This window comes from Lycorma delicatula, chromosome 5 (assembly GCF_047948215.1).
Source record: "Lycorma delicatula isolate Av1 chromosome 5, ASM4794821v1, whole genome shotgun sequence".
Classification (NCBI taxonomy): Eukaryota; Metazoa; Arthropoda; class Insecta; order Hemiptera; family Fulgoridae; genus Lycorma; species Lycorma delicatula.
Genome location: NC_134459.1, coordinates 6,957,103 through 6,974,759, shown reverse-complemented (window position 1 = coordinate 6,974,759; position 17,657 = coordinate 6,957,103). Strand labels below are relative to the sequence as shown.

General features: G+C 33.0%; 1 protein-coding gene and 1 long non-coding RNA gene across 3 annotated transcripts in view; both read left to right on the top strand.

The window, feature by feature from the left end:
* Kdm3 (Lysine demethylase 3) overlaps window positions 1–17,657 on the top strand; it is a 1,124,787-nt gene that overhangs the window by 862,864 nt on the left and 244,266 nt on the right. The window lies entirely within an intron of this gene.
* LOC142324696 (uncharacterized) overlaps window positions 1–17,657 on the top strand; it is a 319,859-nt gene that overhangs the window by 246,379 nt on the left and 55,823 nt on the right. Inside the window, exon 3 of the long non-coding RNA XR_012756356.1 lies at window positions 13,728–13,767. This is a non-coding gene — a long non-coding RNA (uncharacterized LOC142324696). The remainder of the gene's footprint in view (window positions 1–13,727; window positions 13,768–17,657) is intronic.

Below are 17,657 nucleotides of genomic sequence, written 5' to 3'. Positions count from 1 at the left end.
AAATTGTTGTAAGTGGATATTCATTGAATATCGGGCAATTTAATCAACATTCCCGTTTCCTAATTAGTACAGCGAATAGATGTGACGTTACTATGAGACCTCTTTGTGTACTAGAAATGTTTATATTCGCATATTTTAGCTGTACTTTAAAAATATATCTTGGATTTCAGAATCATGTTATTAATTAAGCTTTTAAATTTTATCCCTCCTCGTTTTGTTAGTGTTTTTTTTTCTTCATATAAATGATTACAATAATATTCAACGATTCTGATCGATGGGGGTTCTTTAGTTTCGGTTTAATAAATAATCACTTGTGATGTGGGTGTGATATTTATGCATAGTTTGTTGTATTATACAGAGGGCTATTGTTTTATTAATATTTAAATAGCAGTGTTATTATTTTTATTACATTATATTGAATATTTTTTGATGATTTGTATTATACCTGGATTGCAGCCTACTTAGCGTGCGAGTTTCTGAAACCTGTTATGCGAGTTCATTTTTTAGCTGACGATCGATTGTTTCCGGGCAGATTGTTTTTATTCTCTCTCTTTTGGTGTGTGTGTGTGTGTGCGCGCGCGCGCGCGCGTGCGTGTGGTCGTTTTAATTCGTTGTTATATGATAATGCAGTAAAGGGAGGAAGAGAAAAGTGGTAGAATGTGGTTGTAATTCTTGCTTAACTGCGGACATATGTTGAAAAAACTTGATGAACATGAAGCTTCTTTATACTGTATATAGTATAAGCTAGTATTTGTATTATTATGGCTGAGCATCATCATCGTCATCGTGCATTGCATCTGTTAACCTTCTCGGTTACTCCTACCGCTGACACCTCCCCCCTCGCCGTTCTTCTGCGACCACTCATCTTCTCCCTTCTACTACTACTATATATTTTGTTCTCTCTTTATTGAGTGGATAGACCATTTGACCTTTTTGACCTTTAACAAGAGACAGCTATCATCATATCCATATAACTTGTAATATTGACCGTCTACTATGTTGGAATATATTGTATAAACACTTGCAACAGTAACAGTTCGGATGAATAAATTCTTTATTTTTTCGTTCAAGAAAATATTTTACGTGTTAGTAAATAATACTTTACGTTATCCCTTTCTGTATTAACGTTTGTTTTCAAGTAGTATTTCTTTAAAGTGAACTTTTATTATTTAATATAAATATAATTATTAGATATAAATGTATTTTACACCTGGAAATGTCATTATATCTTATCGATGTTTAAAATGTATTATTCACTTTCATTATAATTTCTTTATACGTATTAAGGTAATTCGTGTAAATTAGCATTATATATATATATATATATATATATATATATATATATAGAGGTGAGATTGATTAGAAGGTGCACAAAACAGGAAATAGTTTTTTTTTTTTAAATTGTTCAGTTTTTAATTTAATACTAAGTGAACAGCATTAAATTCATACTTACCAAATAAATTTAAAGAATTTTTCATTATTATTGCTGTTGGAACGTATGTGTTTTGACTCCCTGGCATTACGGGTATCTACAATGCTGTACTGTAGCCATCAATACGGCTTTGAATACCATGAAGTCAAAACGTCACACCCTTATCTGTAGCGATTCGTATTGTGCGCTCCAAGCTTTAGACAATTTATACTCTTAAAGATCCTATCGTCACCGAAATTCATAATACGATCGCCGAGTTGAATCGCCACAACACACAAGTAATTTTCTACGGGAATCCTGTGTTAACGAACGTGCGGATTCCGCTGCTAGAGATGCGTGTAGCCGAATGTCTTTCGCCGCCCGAGTTACTACTATAGATTTTATTAATTCCATTAAACATACTCTTTCAAGAAGACGGCAAGGTGAGAAGACGGCGGATAATAAACTCCGACGCATTAAAGATACGTTGTTACCGTGGGGCTCTTCGTGTAGAAAAGTTCGCCGAGATGAAGTGATCCTGTGCCGATTACGATTAGGACATAGCAGAGCTATTCAAGGACACATGATATCGACAAAGAAAGCACCACCGCGCGTACGATGCGACTGGCGCTCGACTTGCACCACATGCTTGTGGACCGCGTATGTTATGCGGCCTTACGTCGCAAATTCAAATTACCGAGAGACATGCGACGCATCCTAGGAAATAATGAGAATGTACTAGACCGGGTTTTCTTACTTCCAAGAAGAATCAAAATTCTTCCAAAAATTTAATGTAAACAACCATAAATTTTGATTTTATTTTGTTATTCGTGTTGTTTTATTTCGTGTCGTGTTTTATTTTATCCCAACGGTTACGTTTCTTTTATTATTGTTATAGTTTTAATCTTGTTATTATCTTATTCTTAATATCCGAGAATTAGCTTTTTTGTGGTCCTGGCGAGGATAACGCGAAACCGTTTTTCGGCCCTCCCCCCCAAAAAAATATTCCTGTTTCGATTTTTTGAATTAGAAATATATTGTAGTAAAATCTTTATTGTAGACATTCATAAATTGAATTTAACACAACTAATGGTTTTAAAGTGTCAAGAATAATGATTTTTCTATATATATATATATATTTTTTTTTTTTTACGTAATATGCTATTGAAGAAGTTATCTTTGTGATAGCTGATTGTTGTAATTAAGTTGAAGTGTTACCTAATTTACTGAATTTATACTATTACAAGAATTTTCAACTAGTTATTAATAAATTTATTTAAAAGATTTTTTGTTTTCAAAAACAGCATTTTTAAACGACTATTGTTAGTTGAAAAACTTTTATAATCGGTAAATAAAATAATCATAAAGAAATTAGTTACAAATATCAGTTTATTAAACGTGAACTCGGTACTATTATAATATAGGCCACAAACACTTCCCCATCCTTGCATCAATTTAACATTCATCAGCAGTTGAACAGTGAATATATAATATAGGTGGGTGGGCTGTGGGACATCCAATCGCGTTAGAAATTCGAACTGGTTAAAACCGGTTAAAATCTGCAGTTAATCTTCTTTTGTTTTTTTTATTTATTTTTATTTAGTGTTTTAATCTGGCCCGTTCAATACGATATGTATTTGCAATTTTTCAATTATGTAACCCGTATTAATCACGTTAGATTGTATAAAAATAATTCTGTTCAAATCGATATGATAATTTCATTACAATCCTATTGTTTGTTAAATAATCTCATACATGTAATTTTTTAAATTATTACTCAATTATTAATTTTATCTTAACTGTAAATACATAGATTTATTAGTTCGTAGACATGACATATAATAAATACACATTTTTAATTTAATAAAAAGATTTTTTATTTGTACTACTAGATAATTTTGAGGTCATGAACTAAACAAAAAACAATAATAATAATAATGAGACTGTTAAAACGTTAGTGTTATAAATAAACTGGCTGTGTTCCAGATCTAGTAGTGCATTGGGTTTTGTTTGTATAATTTTTGTGCAGTTTTTTTTTACTCTATCAGTGTAATTATTTTTGTTATCATAAAATAAATACTTTTCTTTCTTAATACATCTGGCTTTGAATGCATGAAAAATTCTTAATGTAAAAAAAAAAAAATAAAATGAGAGGTTTGAATAGTTATTTTTAATCAAGCGATATTATAAATTCACGGCACGTTAAATGTTTTCTAATTGAATATTTAATAGGATGTATTATACAAAATTCATGTGTACTCATGAATTGTTTAATCATATGTGAACATGCGCTCACGTTAATTTATTTACATATCTCTATGTAAAAATTTATATATATATATTTATATACATTTTTTTTCTTTTGAAAATGTTTAAAGTTGTTAGGAATTATTGTTGCTTTGAATTGCATATTTATTCAGTTATTCTATTCTTATGCAAGAGATTTTTTGTTTTGATTATTAAACAATTTTAAAAAACGTAATTTCTTTTTGTAACGTTTACTGTTTTATTTATTTTTATCTTGTAATCTTCCTTTTTTTATTGTACAGAAAATTGAATTTTTAAAAATTAGATACATATATTTTAGATTGTTTTTTTTTTATGTGTAATATATCATGTTTATTATTCATTGTTTTATATAACATAAAATTGTAATATTTTTTAAATTTTGTTGAATTACATGTGTCAATTGTTCAACTAACAATTTTTCATAAAATAAAACATTTTCATACATTATTCAACATAGTAGGTTGGCGTGAGTATCGGGTTTATCCAAAAAAAAAGTAGATATTTTGGTAATCTGCAAACCAAAAACGGAAGTAATAAGATGATTTTTTTAAAAAATTAGTAAGCCTTTTTTTGATTTATTTATGTATTGTGTAAATTTTTTTTATTAATATGTATTTTTCCTATTTGTTATTCGGGCTTTTTACCTATCATAAATATAATTTATAGGAATAAAATAAAAAAATTAGCTGTAATTAAAATCATTTAAAAAATAACTCTACGACAAGTATATTTAGATAACAGTTTTATTTAATATTGTAGCTGCGAACGGTAAAATAATCTACGCCATTTTCTTTCCGATAAGGCTCTTTAAAAGTACGTTTAACTATTAATTATTCATCAGGATATTTTGTTCGTTAAACACAAAGTTATGATTACGGAGTAAGGTTTTTCGTAGAGAGGTCTCCCGCTTTTTTCATAAGGGTCTTAATGAAATTCAATACAAACCTTTGATCCGTTTTAAGTTTAGCGGACGGAAAATTACGGATCGGTTATTTACTTTTTCCGTCTAAGAAAAGATATCCAAATCGTATGCGAGATTTTTTGACGGTACAGTCAGTCGCCTTATGTTGGAAACAGCCTTCAAGCGTTCCACTCGGATAATAGTTTTGTTTGTCTCCGCGCCCGGATCTAGGTCGATCTTCCCTTTCTTACTAATCGTTCTTCTTCGTTACCTTTCATCCTTCACCTTCCCGGTTCTGTTATGTGATTTCGACTGGACGTTCACGGCATCCTTTCTAAGAATGTAGAAATTTTTAGAGCGAGTAGGAATTCGACTTGCTCGGTATTTATGTACTTCGGTGGAAGCAGTGTTATACCTACGGATTTATTTGGGAACTGCTGTCCGGTAGCCGCACAGAAAGTGAAACGTGAAGCTTAGATCCGTTTGTGGTAAAGCCGAAATTTTGTAGCCCTTAATTAAAATGTATACATGACGTGAATTTGCAGGTGTATTCTAACTAGGAATATAAAATGACGGTGTCAGTCAATCTAAAAGTTTATCATGCCTTAGATTTTTTCACATTGTGGCAATTAAAAAAAATTCTATCTGAGTTTTAGGATACAAGAATGAACTTTAAGATATTTGGTGTTGGTAAATGATTCTCGTAGACGATTTTTTTGTTGTTGTAATTTTTGGCATTTCGATTCGTTTAAATTTTACACATTAAATGCTTTTCGTATATTAAATCACACAACATGATCTATTCCTATATTCAAGTATGCAACATAATAAAGCGGCCTACAAAAAATACCTTAATGAACTTCTCTTTTCAACTTCTATTTACAAAAAAAAAAAAAAAAATGAAACAGCTATAAAACATTTTTCCCATCAATTTATTTAAAATTAAAAAAAATCATTTTGCAGAAACAATAATACTGTTTTACGAGTTATTAAATAAAATATATATATATATTTTGTCTTCAGTCATTTCCTTGTTTGATGCAGATCTCCAAGATTCCCTATCTAGTGCTAGTCGTTTCATTTCGGTATACCCCCTACATCCTACATCTCTAACAATTTGTTTTACATATTCCAAACGTTGGCTGCCTGCACAATTTTTTCCTTCTACCTATCCCTCCAATATTAAAGCGACTACTCCAGGATGCCTTAATAGGTGGCCTATAAGTCTGCCTCTTCTTTTAACTATATTTTTCCAAATGCTTCTTTCTTCATCGATTTGCCGCAACATCTCTTCATTTGCCACTTTATCCACCCACATGATTTTTAACATTCCCCTATAGCACCGCATTTCAAAAGCTTCTAATCTATTCTTCTCAGGTGCTCCGATCGTCCAAAAGTTTCTCTTCCATGTAAAGCTACGCTCCAAACATATACTTTCAAAAATCGTCTCCTGACGTTAAAATTAATTTTTAATTTAAACAAATTATATTTCTGACTGAAGGCTCATTTTCCCTGTGCTATTCGGCATTTTATATAGCTCCTGCTTCGTCCATCTTTAGTAATTGTACTCCCCAAATAACAAAATTCTTCTGCATCCTTAATCTTTTCTCTTCCTATTTTTACATTCAGTGGTCTATCTTCGTTATTTCTACTACATTTCATTACTTTCGTTTTGTTCTTGTTTATTTTCATGCGGTAGTTCTTGCGTAGGCCTTCATCCATGCCGTTCATTGTTTCTTCTAAATCGATTTCACTGTCGGCTAAAATTATTATATCATCAGCAAATCGTAAAATCTTTATCTTTTCACCTTCTACTGTTACTCCGGATCTAAATTGTTCTTTAACATCTTTATCTGCTAGTTCTGTGTAAAGATTAAAAAGTAACGGAGATAGGGAACATCCTTGTCGGACTCCCTTTCTTATTAGGGCTTCTTTCTTATGTTCTTCAATTGTTATTGTTGCTGTTTGGTTCCTGTACATGTTAGCAATTGTTCTTCTATCTCTGTATCTAAATCCTAATTTTAAAAATGCTGAACATTTTATTTCAGTCTACGTTATCGAATGCCTTTTCTAGATCTATAAATGCCAAGTATGTTGGTTTATTTTTCTTTAATCTTCCTTTTACTAGTACCCCGGACCCAAAAATGCTTCCCTTGTCCCTATACTTTTCCTGAAACCAAATTGGTCTTCTCCTAACATTTCTTCCACTCTCCTCTCAATTCTTCTGTACAGAATTCTAGTTATGATTTTTGATGCGTGGCTTGTTAAGCTAATTGTTCTGTATTCACATTTATCTGCTCCTGCTTTCTTCGGTGTCATGACTATAAGACTCTTTCTGAAGTCTGATGGAACTTCCCTTTTTTCGGAAATATTACACACCAGTTTTTATAATCTATCAATCGCTTCCTCACCTGCACTGCGCAGTAATTCTACAGGTACTCCGTCTATTCCAGGAGCTTTTCTGTCATTCAAATCTATTAATACTCTCTTAAATTCACATCTCAGTATTGTTTCTCCCCTTTCATCCTCTTCGACTTCCTCTTCTTAATCTATAACATCATTTTCTAATTCATTTCCTCCATATAACTCTTCAATATATTCCACCCACCTATCGATTGTGCCTTTCGTATTATAAATCGGTGTATATATTTGTTTAACACATAATTTGATTTTAATTTATGTTCGCCAAAATTTTCCTTAACTTTCCTGTATGCTTCGTCTATTTTACCAATGTTCATTTCTGTTTCCACTTCTGAACACTTTTCTTTAATCCACTCTTCTTTCGCTAGTTTACACTTCCTGTTTATAGTATTTCTCAATGTCAATAGTTCCTTTTACTTTCTACTTCACCAGCATTTTTATATCTTCTACGTTCATCCATCAGCTGCAATATATCGTCTAAAATCCAAGGTTTTCTGCCAGTTCTCTTTGTTCCGCCTAAGTTCGCTTCTGCTGATTTAAGAATTTCCTTTTTAACATTCTCCCATTCTTCTTCTACAATTTCTACCTTACCTTTTTTACTCAGACATCTTGCGATGTCCTTCTCAAAAATCTTCTTTACCTCCTCTAACTCAAGCTTCTGTAAATTCCACCGATTTATCTGACACATTTCTTCAGGTTTTTAAACCCCAATCTACATTTCATTATCACCAAATTATGGTCGCTATCAATGTCTGCTCCAGGTAAGCTTTGCAGTCGACGACTTGATTTCTAAATCTTTGTTTAACGATGATATAATGTATCTGATACCTAGCAGTATCACCTGGCTTTTTCCATGTGTATATTCTTTTATTATTACTTTTTAAAGTAGGTGTTGGCAATTACTAAATTATACTTTGTCCAAAACTGTATAAGTCGGTCCCCTCTTTCATTTCTTTTGCCCAGCCTGTATTCACCCATTATATTTCCTTCCTTGCCTTTTCCAATTCTTGCATTCCAATCTCCAACTATTATTAAATTTTCATCCTCTTTTATGTGTTTAATTCTTCGTATACACTCTACCTCATCATCATCATGGGCGCTTGCAGACATATAGACGTTAACAATCGTTGTCGGTTTAGGTTTTAATTTTATCCTTATTACAATGATTCTATCGCTTTGCATTTTGAAATACTCTACTCTCTTCCCTAGTTCATTACGAAACCGACTCCTGCCTGCCCATTATTTGAAGCTAAGTTAATTATTCTAAAATCATCTGATCGAAAGTCGTTCTCTCTTCCCAGCGAACGTCGGTAATTCTACATCTACATTTATCCTATCCATTTCTCTCTTTAGATTTTGTAACCTACTTCTAACATTCTACGCCCCGAATGTAGATTGTTATTTTTTTTGTAGACTGTTACGCTCGTAGAATGTTATTTTTTAATTTTCTGGTGACCCTTTCCTTAGTATTCTCCACCCGGAGATCCGAACGGGGGACTAGTTTACCTCCGGAATATTTTACCAAGGAAGGCGTCTCCATCTTTGGTATATGAAAATGCACAGAGCTACATTTTCTTGGAAAAAAGCAGCTCTAGTTTTCCTATGCTTTCAGCTGCGCAGTACTCAGAGGACTGAGTGATGACATAGCCGTTTAAGTCGTCCTGACCTACGCCCTTAACAACTACTGAAAGAGCTGCTGCCCTCTTTCAGGAATCATTCCTTAGTCTGGCTCTCAACAGATACCTCTCAGATACGATTGCACCTTCGGTCCAGCTGCTATGTCTCACTGAGCACTCAAGCCCCCTCACCAACGGCAACGTCTCATAATTCATAGAGGGAGAAAATATATCTACTAATTAAAAAATGAATTGTTTACATACTTCATTTAACTCGGAATTAATTACTTACTCGTATATTAGAAGTATTGTTTTTCAAATAGTACGTTTTATTTTGCGTACCTATTTTCTTTCTTCCCATAGTTACATCACTGTTTGTTTATAAATCGATTTATTTTACGTATTAATATTACCTGTAATAAACAACTTTTTTGACGGTTTCCTTTGATTCTTCTATGTAAATACTTAGCAGTTTTCCTGCTAATATGTTACGAATGTAGATTACTAATAATGAAGTGTTCATTTATTTCTTTAATAAAATGATAAACGGGAGGAAAATGCTTTTAACTTTTCCGAGCAGTTACAAGTTTGCTGTAAAGTAAAGAAGTACAGTACGTCCAAGAAGATCCCTTAACTCTCTGTAATTAACATTTTGCTACCGTTTTAAAAGTCGTGCAATATTCGATTTCTAAGAAATAGTTTCTTTTCTTTTCGCGGTTGTCCGTGTTGTCAAGATCACACAGAATACTGCTTCCGGTTGTGTTAAAAACAGGCTGCGTAACGGACTAGAAGACGCGAGTTTTCAAACGTGCGTTGTTCTTGTCTTTGCGTTCGAGCACCCTGCGATTAAGTCTATTCGTAAACGAGCGGCCGAACTTACTTGTGCGGAGTCCCGCAGAAGACCGTTGTTTCTAATTGATATGCAGTTTATCGCAGTTCATGAGTCAGGGGCTAAAGTGAATCATCATTTTGTACGCGAATCGGAAAGGAACGGCATGTCATGATTTTGGACGGAATGATTTCGCCATAATTGTTTGCACGTATATATTTATTTATTTTAAAGTACGTATTTGCAAACGTTTGGTAGATTATTAATACCTCTACTTCAAGAGAAGGGTATCTTCGAACGTGTCTGGATACAGGAAGAAGGGCTCAGGCTCATTTTGATCTTCGAGCGCTCGATTTCGTAAATTATCAATTTCCAGGCCGCTAGAACGGCTGTAGTTCACGAGCATCATCGACCCCATCGCGACGGCCACCACGAAGCCTCAACCTTGCCGCAGCCAATTATTTGCGAGGAATAATCGAAGCTTACGTATTTCATCGTCAATACGATATAGATGAAAAATAATAACCCACCGGGTTGGTCTAGCGGTGAACTCGTTATCGCAAATCAGCTCAGCCGATTTCGAAATTTAGTTTTAAGGTTCAAATCCTAGAAAATAAAGGCAGTTACTTTTGTAAGGATTTGAATACTAGATCGTGGATACCGGTGAACTTTGTTCTTTGGTGGTCGGGTTCAATTAACCACGCATCTCAGAAACGGCGGACCTGAGACTGTACGTGACTACACTTCATTTACATTCATACATATCAACCTTATTCATCCTCTGAAGTAATACCTTACGGTGGTTTCGAAGGCTACACAGAAAAGAAAGAAAGATGAAGAATAATCGCATAACAGTGTGGAAGAAGCCTTTCGTGTGGTAACGTCGGTGATACTTCACAACACGTCAAGGAGGTCGTGGAGTCTCATAGGCCAGTGCGTTCAGCACGATGGTGCACAAATGTAATACATGTATTCGTAAATACAAATGTATATAAATTTTCAAAATATGTACTAATTTCATAACTTATATTCGTCTACCAATTCGAGGAATTCTCGGACGTACATTGGAAAAACTATCCAGATTGCTGGAAAAAAAAAAAAAACGGTCTAGCCGGGCGTGCCGTTATTAATAAAACGTATGAATTAAAAAATTGTCCTTTCTCCGGTAGTAAATGTACTTTCTCCGGTAATAAATTTAAGTTATTTTTTTATGGTTTTTGGGTAAACGGGATATGTGGCTTCTTGGCAGATGAATAATGGCCTTAATACAGATTGAAATTTATCGCTATAATAAACGATAGGATTTATATAAGAAACGGGTTATTTAAATGTAGGCTGTTTTACATTTATAATAAGATAACCTCAAAACTCCCCCGACTTGGCGATGGATACGGTAAAACTAAATAAAAAACAGAATTGTGTAATTGTGATTCCTTTAAGGTGAGGAATTTACATTAAATGTTACGGTAGGCATTTATAAATTCTCTTATTTATTATTTATTAAGCGAAGGGATATCTCAATGATCATAATCGCAGATACGCGTTCGTACATTCGTCTAAATTTAATAAGTTAGAAGAATATGAACGTAAAATTTTATAATTGTTATTTGAATCTTGGAAAAAAGTTTCTTATATGATAAACATTATCAGGAGTAGAAAAACGTAACGGTAGAAAAGATTGTTTAGCCGACATCCTCTTTACTTTTATTTTATGGTAAAACTGGATGTATAAAATCGAAAAAGCGGTTAAATTCAGTTTAACCACTAATTAATTCTGGAAACCGCAAACTAATTTGTGGAGTAGTAATTAACATTAACGCTGATAAGTAGACCGATATCAACATGTAAAGATCTGTCGTATTTTTGTTATACGTGACTGTTAGTTTAGAAAATAATACCGTTGAGAAACAGTTTATTTTTCTACTAAAATTTCTACAACTTTTTACTCGGTGAGGTTTGTGCGAACTCTTACAATATTCTCAGAGCGGTTAGGATTATTTACGAATAAATTTATTTTTCGTTAGAAATCCATTAACGTTAAAAACACGGTGACATAATTAGCTTTTGATTTTAATCATCCGATTTCTGTTTATTCGTTTAAAAAAAAAAAAAGATTGTAATTTTCTTAACCGTTTGTGCGGATGTATGTTACGTTTAAATATGTTGCCGTAGTATAGGTTAATGAAAGTTGTTAAGGCGGTTTTATAAAAATAGGTCATGTCACGGCTTAACGGGTGAACGTGGCATTTCTTTTTACGTTACTCTTTGTCAAATTTTATCGACCGGCGTGTATTGCAGAGAATACAAAAGTGTAATATTTGACGTCTTCACTGCGCTTTTGCTGTTTAAGAGTTCGATCTCGCGATGCGTCCGAGTATTTCAGGGCGTAGAGCCAATAGACGTTGCAGCGGTTCGATACCGGTGGACCCTACAAGTTGTTGCCGATTACTTTTTTCATTCTTTGTTTTGTTTATTTTCATCTGACCTAACAGAGAAGCTTCTTACTGGAAGCCAGACATGGTTAAATGATATTCACGCGGGCGCGCGCGCGCGCAGTCGTATACATCTTAAAATGCTAGATTTTGTTACAGGTCTCCAGGAAACGGTCCGGCAGTACGCCAAAAAAGAAGGGAAGGTGTAATTTGGAACGAATCCAACTTTTTTGACGTCATTCGGTCCACACGTAGTAATCTTTAAACTCTTTGTAACCTTTTTTTATCGTTCTTAAACACACACGCATATGTTTTGTATAATGTTTGTGTATTAATTTATTTACACGAGATTAAAATGATCGCTGAAAATTACAGCGCTGAAAATAATAGTTTACGAAGACAGCGCTTTACTAGTTTACACTCGGTATGTTGAAACGACTTGCTATCGTTGATATTACGTATCGTAAGTAATAGCGCGCACGAACGCGTGTGTGCGTGCGATAGAGTTTGTTATCTGCCCATTATTGATAGAATTTATAAAATTTTTAAATCGATCAATTTTGTTAATTAACCTATATTTTTATTCGGGTACGTTTACGTTTTATTCAATTTATCGGATTAAATTTTAAATCGTAACGAATAATTCCTACGGTAAATCAATTTAAACTTTTCAGCGTTTGTTTTTGAACCGGTCAGATTATGATTACCTGTTATCATTTACGTGCATTGTATCTTTTGTGTGTGTGCGCGCGCGCGCATGAAGAATATTTTTAGTTTTAAACGGATTTATTTTACTATTGTTGATTTTATCATATTTTTTTATTCTAGTTATGTAAAGTACTTTTTCTCCACCCCTCCATTTGTTTTTTTGTCAGTCTTAGTTCTCATTCTTCCGTTTTCCTCTTACCGCTTGCCAGAATGAGAAGGCATCTTTATTTTCAATTTATCATAATGTCACTTCTTTCTTCTCCATTAAATTACTGTTATAAATCAAAAAAATAATTTTATTTAACACCGTTTCCTGTTGTTTTTTTCTTTTATTATTAATTTTTCTTTTGACAGAAAACGTTAAGACTATTTACTAAGTAACACCATTAATATGCGGGACTAAGTGGTTTTATTTTTAATTAAAAATAATTTCGCGTCGTATGAATTCTAAATTTAATTACTTTTTCTTTTTTGCCTTTTTAATTTTATTTTGTTCGGTGTTTTTTATTCGAGAAATTTAAGTTAAAATTAAAGAAAATTCATATTACTAATTTTAAATGGAATATTGCGGTTATTACGAAACCGAACGATTTTGTAACGGTATTAATATTCTTGCGTTTATATGACAGTCCGTTGGAAACTTTGCATTGTTTTCCCGGTCGTGCAAATATTACAACGCTTGTTCGGTTGCTATCTGTGTAACATATGAACTCTTCAAAGTTAAGAAAAATTCAGTTGTCGCCCACGGTGGGATTGGATCGTTGGACCGGCGACCGGCTTCTTGCTACTACGACGTTCTGTCGCAATACACTATCCCCTCCATTATACTGCTACCGATGCCAGTACTACTTCCCGCGTAGACCTACTGACTCGCATAATGTGTTTGTGTTTCGCTCGCTAAGCTTTGTCCAGTAAAATATATATATATATATATATATATATATATATATATATATATATATATATACGTACATTTTCTTTTTTCCTTTTTCATATTTCTTAATTAGATACGATTTTGGTACTGTTACGTTATACTATAACTATATTATATTTATAACTTTTATTATACTATTATTTTCTATAAACGTTTGATTTTAATTTATTTTATTTCTTTGTCTAGGTAAGAATCGACTTTCACAAAAATTATTTTCTTATTTCAAGTAAGTAGAAAAATTTTTTAAGAATATATTTCAATAAATTAAGTAATTGTAATTTATTTTACGATTAGTATCGATCGCTTCGATCATTAGCTACTAATAAATGCAATTTACCGTTTTATTAAACGCGGCTTCGTCTGTTGATATATCTTTCTTCCAAACCCATCTGTTTCCGTAATACTATTTGCCGAGACGTTTTAGAAATTGTGGAGAGATCGGGCCGTAAGGGGAAAATTCAAGATCGAGGATGCAGCTACATCTTATTGTTCTGTTTAATTCTATGTTAAGCTGTTCATCGGCAAATTATCCTTCTCGTTTTTTTGCTTTCACGTTGCTGTTTCTTAAGCGTTACTTGTAAATTAATATGTAGCGATTAAATTGAGACTAGACAAAATAAGAAACATCTCGTTTGAAAGTAAAATATTATTTCAAGTGAATTAATATACTCGGGCAGATCCTTGAAAAGACGTCTAGTTTGTAAGCTTTTTTTTAAAAAGACCAAATCCTTAAATGTCAAAATGAAAACCAGGAGAATCAAGAAATTATCTTGCAAATGATCATCCTAAAATACACAGCCACAGAATACTTTGTAGGTTAAGACGGTCACATACTTTCATTTTAAATAAAAACGATTCGATACGACCAAATTGAAGTTAGAAATCTGTACTTGGAAACCGTAATGATAAGAGGAAAATCCTATATTCCCGTAACGATCTCAGACTTCAAAAGAAAACTGAGAGAACCCTGTGGTACTTTAGTTTTAGTTGACGATTATATTTCCAAATATAATCGTTCTGTTATGAACTCGCTTTTTTTGGCAATCTTTTCATTCATACACAAAAATTCTTTAAAGAGAGATGGTCGACTATAAAAAAAAGTATATATATTAATTAATCCATTGATTTAAAAGTTATGCGTACCCCATACGCATTACACGTTCGAAAACTGTACTGTGGATTTTGTCAAACATATTTATTGCTATATAATTGAAATATATGACGTCTCGAGAAAAAATGTTCGGTTATTCGAGATAACATTTTAGTTTCTTCTATTACATCTTACTATCTTTCTAACATTAGTTTGATCTTCATTTGCATATTAAAGGAGTAAAACTGCGTTATCTGCAAGAAAAATTATCCGTGCATGTGTTACACGACTTTTAGAAGTTGAAATTCGATACTGGAAGGAAGATATAGAATTTGTTGAATCACATGTTTACGTATGAACAAGAATGAACGTTGACGGAATATACCTCATTATTTTATTCATTTCTACGAATCAGTCAGTCCATGACCTTATGTTATTGCTGTCGTGGTTATTTCTTTTATCATAGATATTACTATTACTAAAAGTATACAGTTACTGTGTGTGTATATATATATATATATATATATATTCACAATTATACATATATTCGTTGTTTTTTTAATCTGTGATGAATTGTTAGTAATTATTTTTCTCACAGGATGTTAAACGGTCTTTAATTTCCTGTTTAAGCAGTATAAATGCATGTATCATTTCCGATAAGTTTGAGCTAGTTTGGTAGTATATGATACGTTCCACTCTTTTCCTGGATACACAATAATTATTCATTCGATTTTAATTTCATTTATATTTTATTAAAAAGCATGTATTTTATATAATAAAATTCGAAAATCAGTATGTATATTGTATCTTCGATTGTGTAACAGTTTGTTTTTTTCCGGTATCGTGTCTATTTAGCCGGTTATATGAGTATATGTTTACCGGTTTCCAGCCGATTTTGCAGTGAACGTTGACCAAGTCTTAATCGTTTCATGTTAGTTCAAATATTCAAATTTCATTTTTACGCGTTACATATTTTCTGATGCTTCCTACTTTACACTGGTAGTTCGGCCGATACTACGTGTAAAACTTTAGGGTTAAAAAGTACTATTAATTGAAAGTAATATAAAATATAAACGCTAAAAAAAGGAAAATGCGATAACGATTAAATTTAATTTGTCTTGACTACGGTTATCGACATTGTACACAGAAAAGGGATCGTAGAATTTACATTAGACAAAATTTTGTTGTCGATCGATTAGATTTCCTACTTAGGATTGATGATGTTCACGATAGATCTTTCCTAGAAATTTGTTACCGCTTCTTTTGAACGATTGAACAATCACCGAAAAGGATCGCGGCAAAAAGTTTTCGTTTTACAATCGATTAATGAATTCGGTAGAAAATTATACATATTTCCGGACTAGACGCTTACTAAATGCTATTTAATACGGTGTGGCACAAGGAAACGGGAAATCTTAGTAACTCTCACAAAAGTACAAAAAAATAAATTTACAAATTTATTGTTGAAAACAAAAATAAATTACATACTATTAAGTGTCCCGACACAAACAATCTCAATTTCTAAAACCAATGTCCGTAAGATGATAGTTATTCGAACGTATGCATTCCTGGAAGCGAATGCTAAGATTTTACGTGGCACTTCGAAACACTTCCTTAGGAATTCATGGGACCACGTAGTCTGATGGTTTCAGTTCACGTGCAACTTGAATTTGTAAGAGTGAAACTTTAAAACACCATGTGGAGTACTCGGCGGACGGTTGTTCGCCGAAAAAGTCGTGTTTTTTTAGCTTAACCGAGAAGGTTTTTAGATATGTTTCATCTCGAAGAAAAAATTATATTGGGGATTTACCGGTTGAAGCACAAACTTTAATGAATTGAATTAATTAACTGTGAGTCTCTATCGCTGTGTGAGCTGGGTTTGAGCCGAATGATTCGAATCAATCGAACAAATAGTATTACAAAAATAATAGAATTAAATTTACGTTATATAAATTTAATAATTTCTGTTTAACAATATTGGGCTTCGTGAGGACTGCGTGTGACAGTAGAGTGGTGAGGTATGCGAGCATCTTATGGAAGGCTACATCTATCATCACCAGCGACTGGTAACAAACGGGGGAACCCTGGGCCGCTGTTTTAGGAGGTGCAGTGGGGTACTGTTATAATATCTGCAAACAATCGTTAGATTTTAAAAATTCAAACGGGGTTTATTTGAAGATTAACTTTTGCATGCATTAGGTACACTCTTGATTTAACAGATCACGGTTATTCGGAAATATATATATATGTAGTTTTTGTGTTTGTTTGTTATCGCCTCATGCGAGAACCAACCGACCGATTACTTTCAAATTTGCAGAATACATTTATGTTATTCCAGGGAAGGTTTTAAGCCATCGACCGAAGCCGTAGCTCCCTTGATGGTTAAGATATTAAAAATATTCATTTTTTCTTCGCCACCAAGGAGAGTTGTGAATGAAAGCTTTTCATTCAGGAAAACTTAGATCAATTGTTTTACTTGATTATTATATTCATACCATCACGGCAAAGAAATAAGTTATGAATTTTTCGTCGTCGAAGGTGTTTGTACTTTAGTTACCGTACTTACTATTATTCTAACCCGTCGGGTTGGTCTAGTGGTTAACGCGTCTTCCCAAATCAGCTGATTTGGAAGTCGAGAGTTCCAGCGTTCAAGTCCTAGTAAAGCCAGCTATTTTTACACGGATTTGAATACTAGATCGTGGATACCGGTGTTCTTTGGCGGTTGGGTTTCAATTAACCACACATCTCAGGAACGGTCGAACTGAGAATGTACAACACTACACTCATACATATCATCCTCATTCATCCTCTGAAGTATTATCTAAACGGTAGTTACCGGAGGCTAAACAGGAAAAAGAAAAGTTACTATTATTCTATCTTTAGTAATTTCGTTTCTTTTTCAGGTTTCTATAAAGCCCGAATTCTATAATTATTATTTATCATATCAGTATTATTACCGTGAGGGTAACCACCGTGGTTACCAACAACCATGAGGGTAAAGTACAGTTCGGGAGTCCAATGGGTGA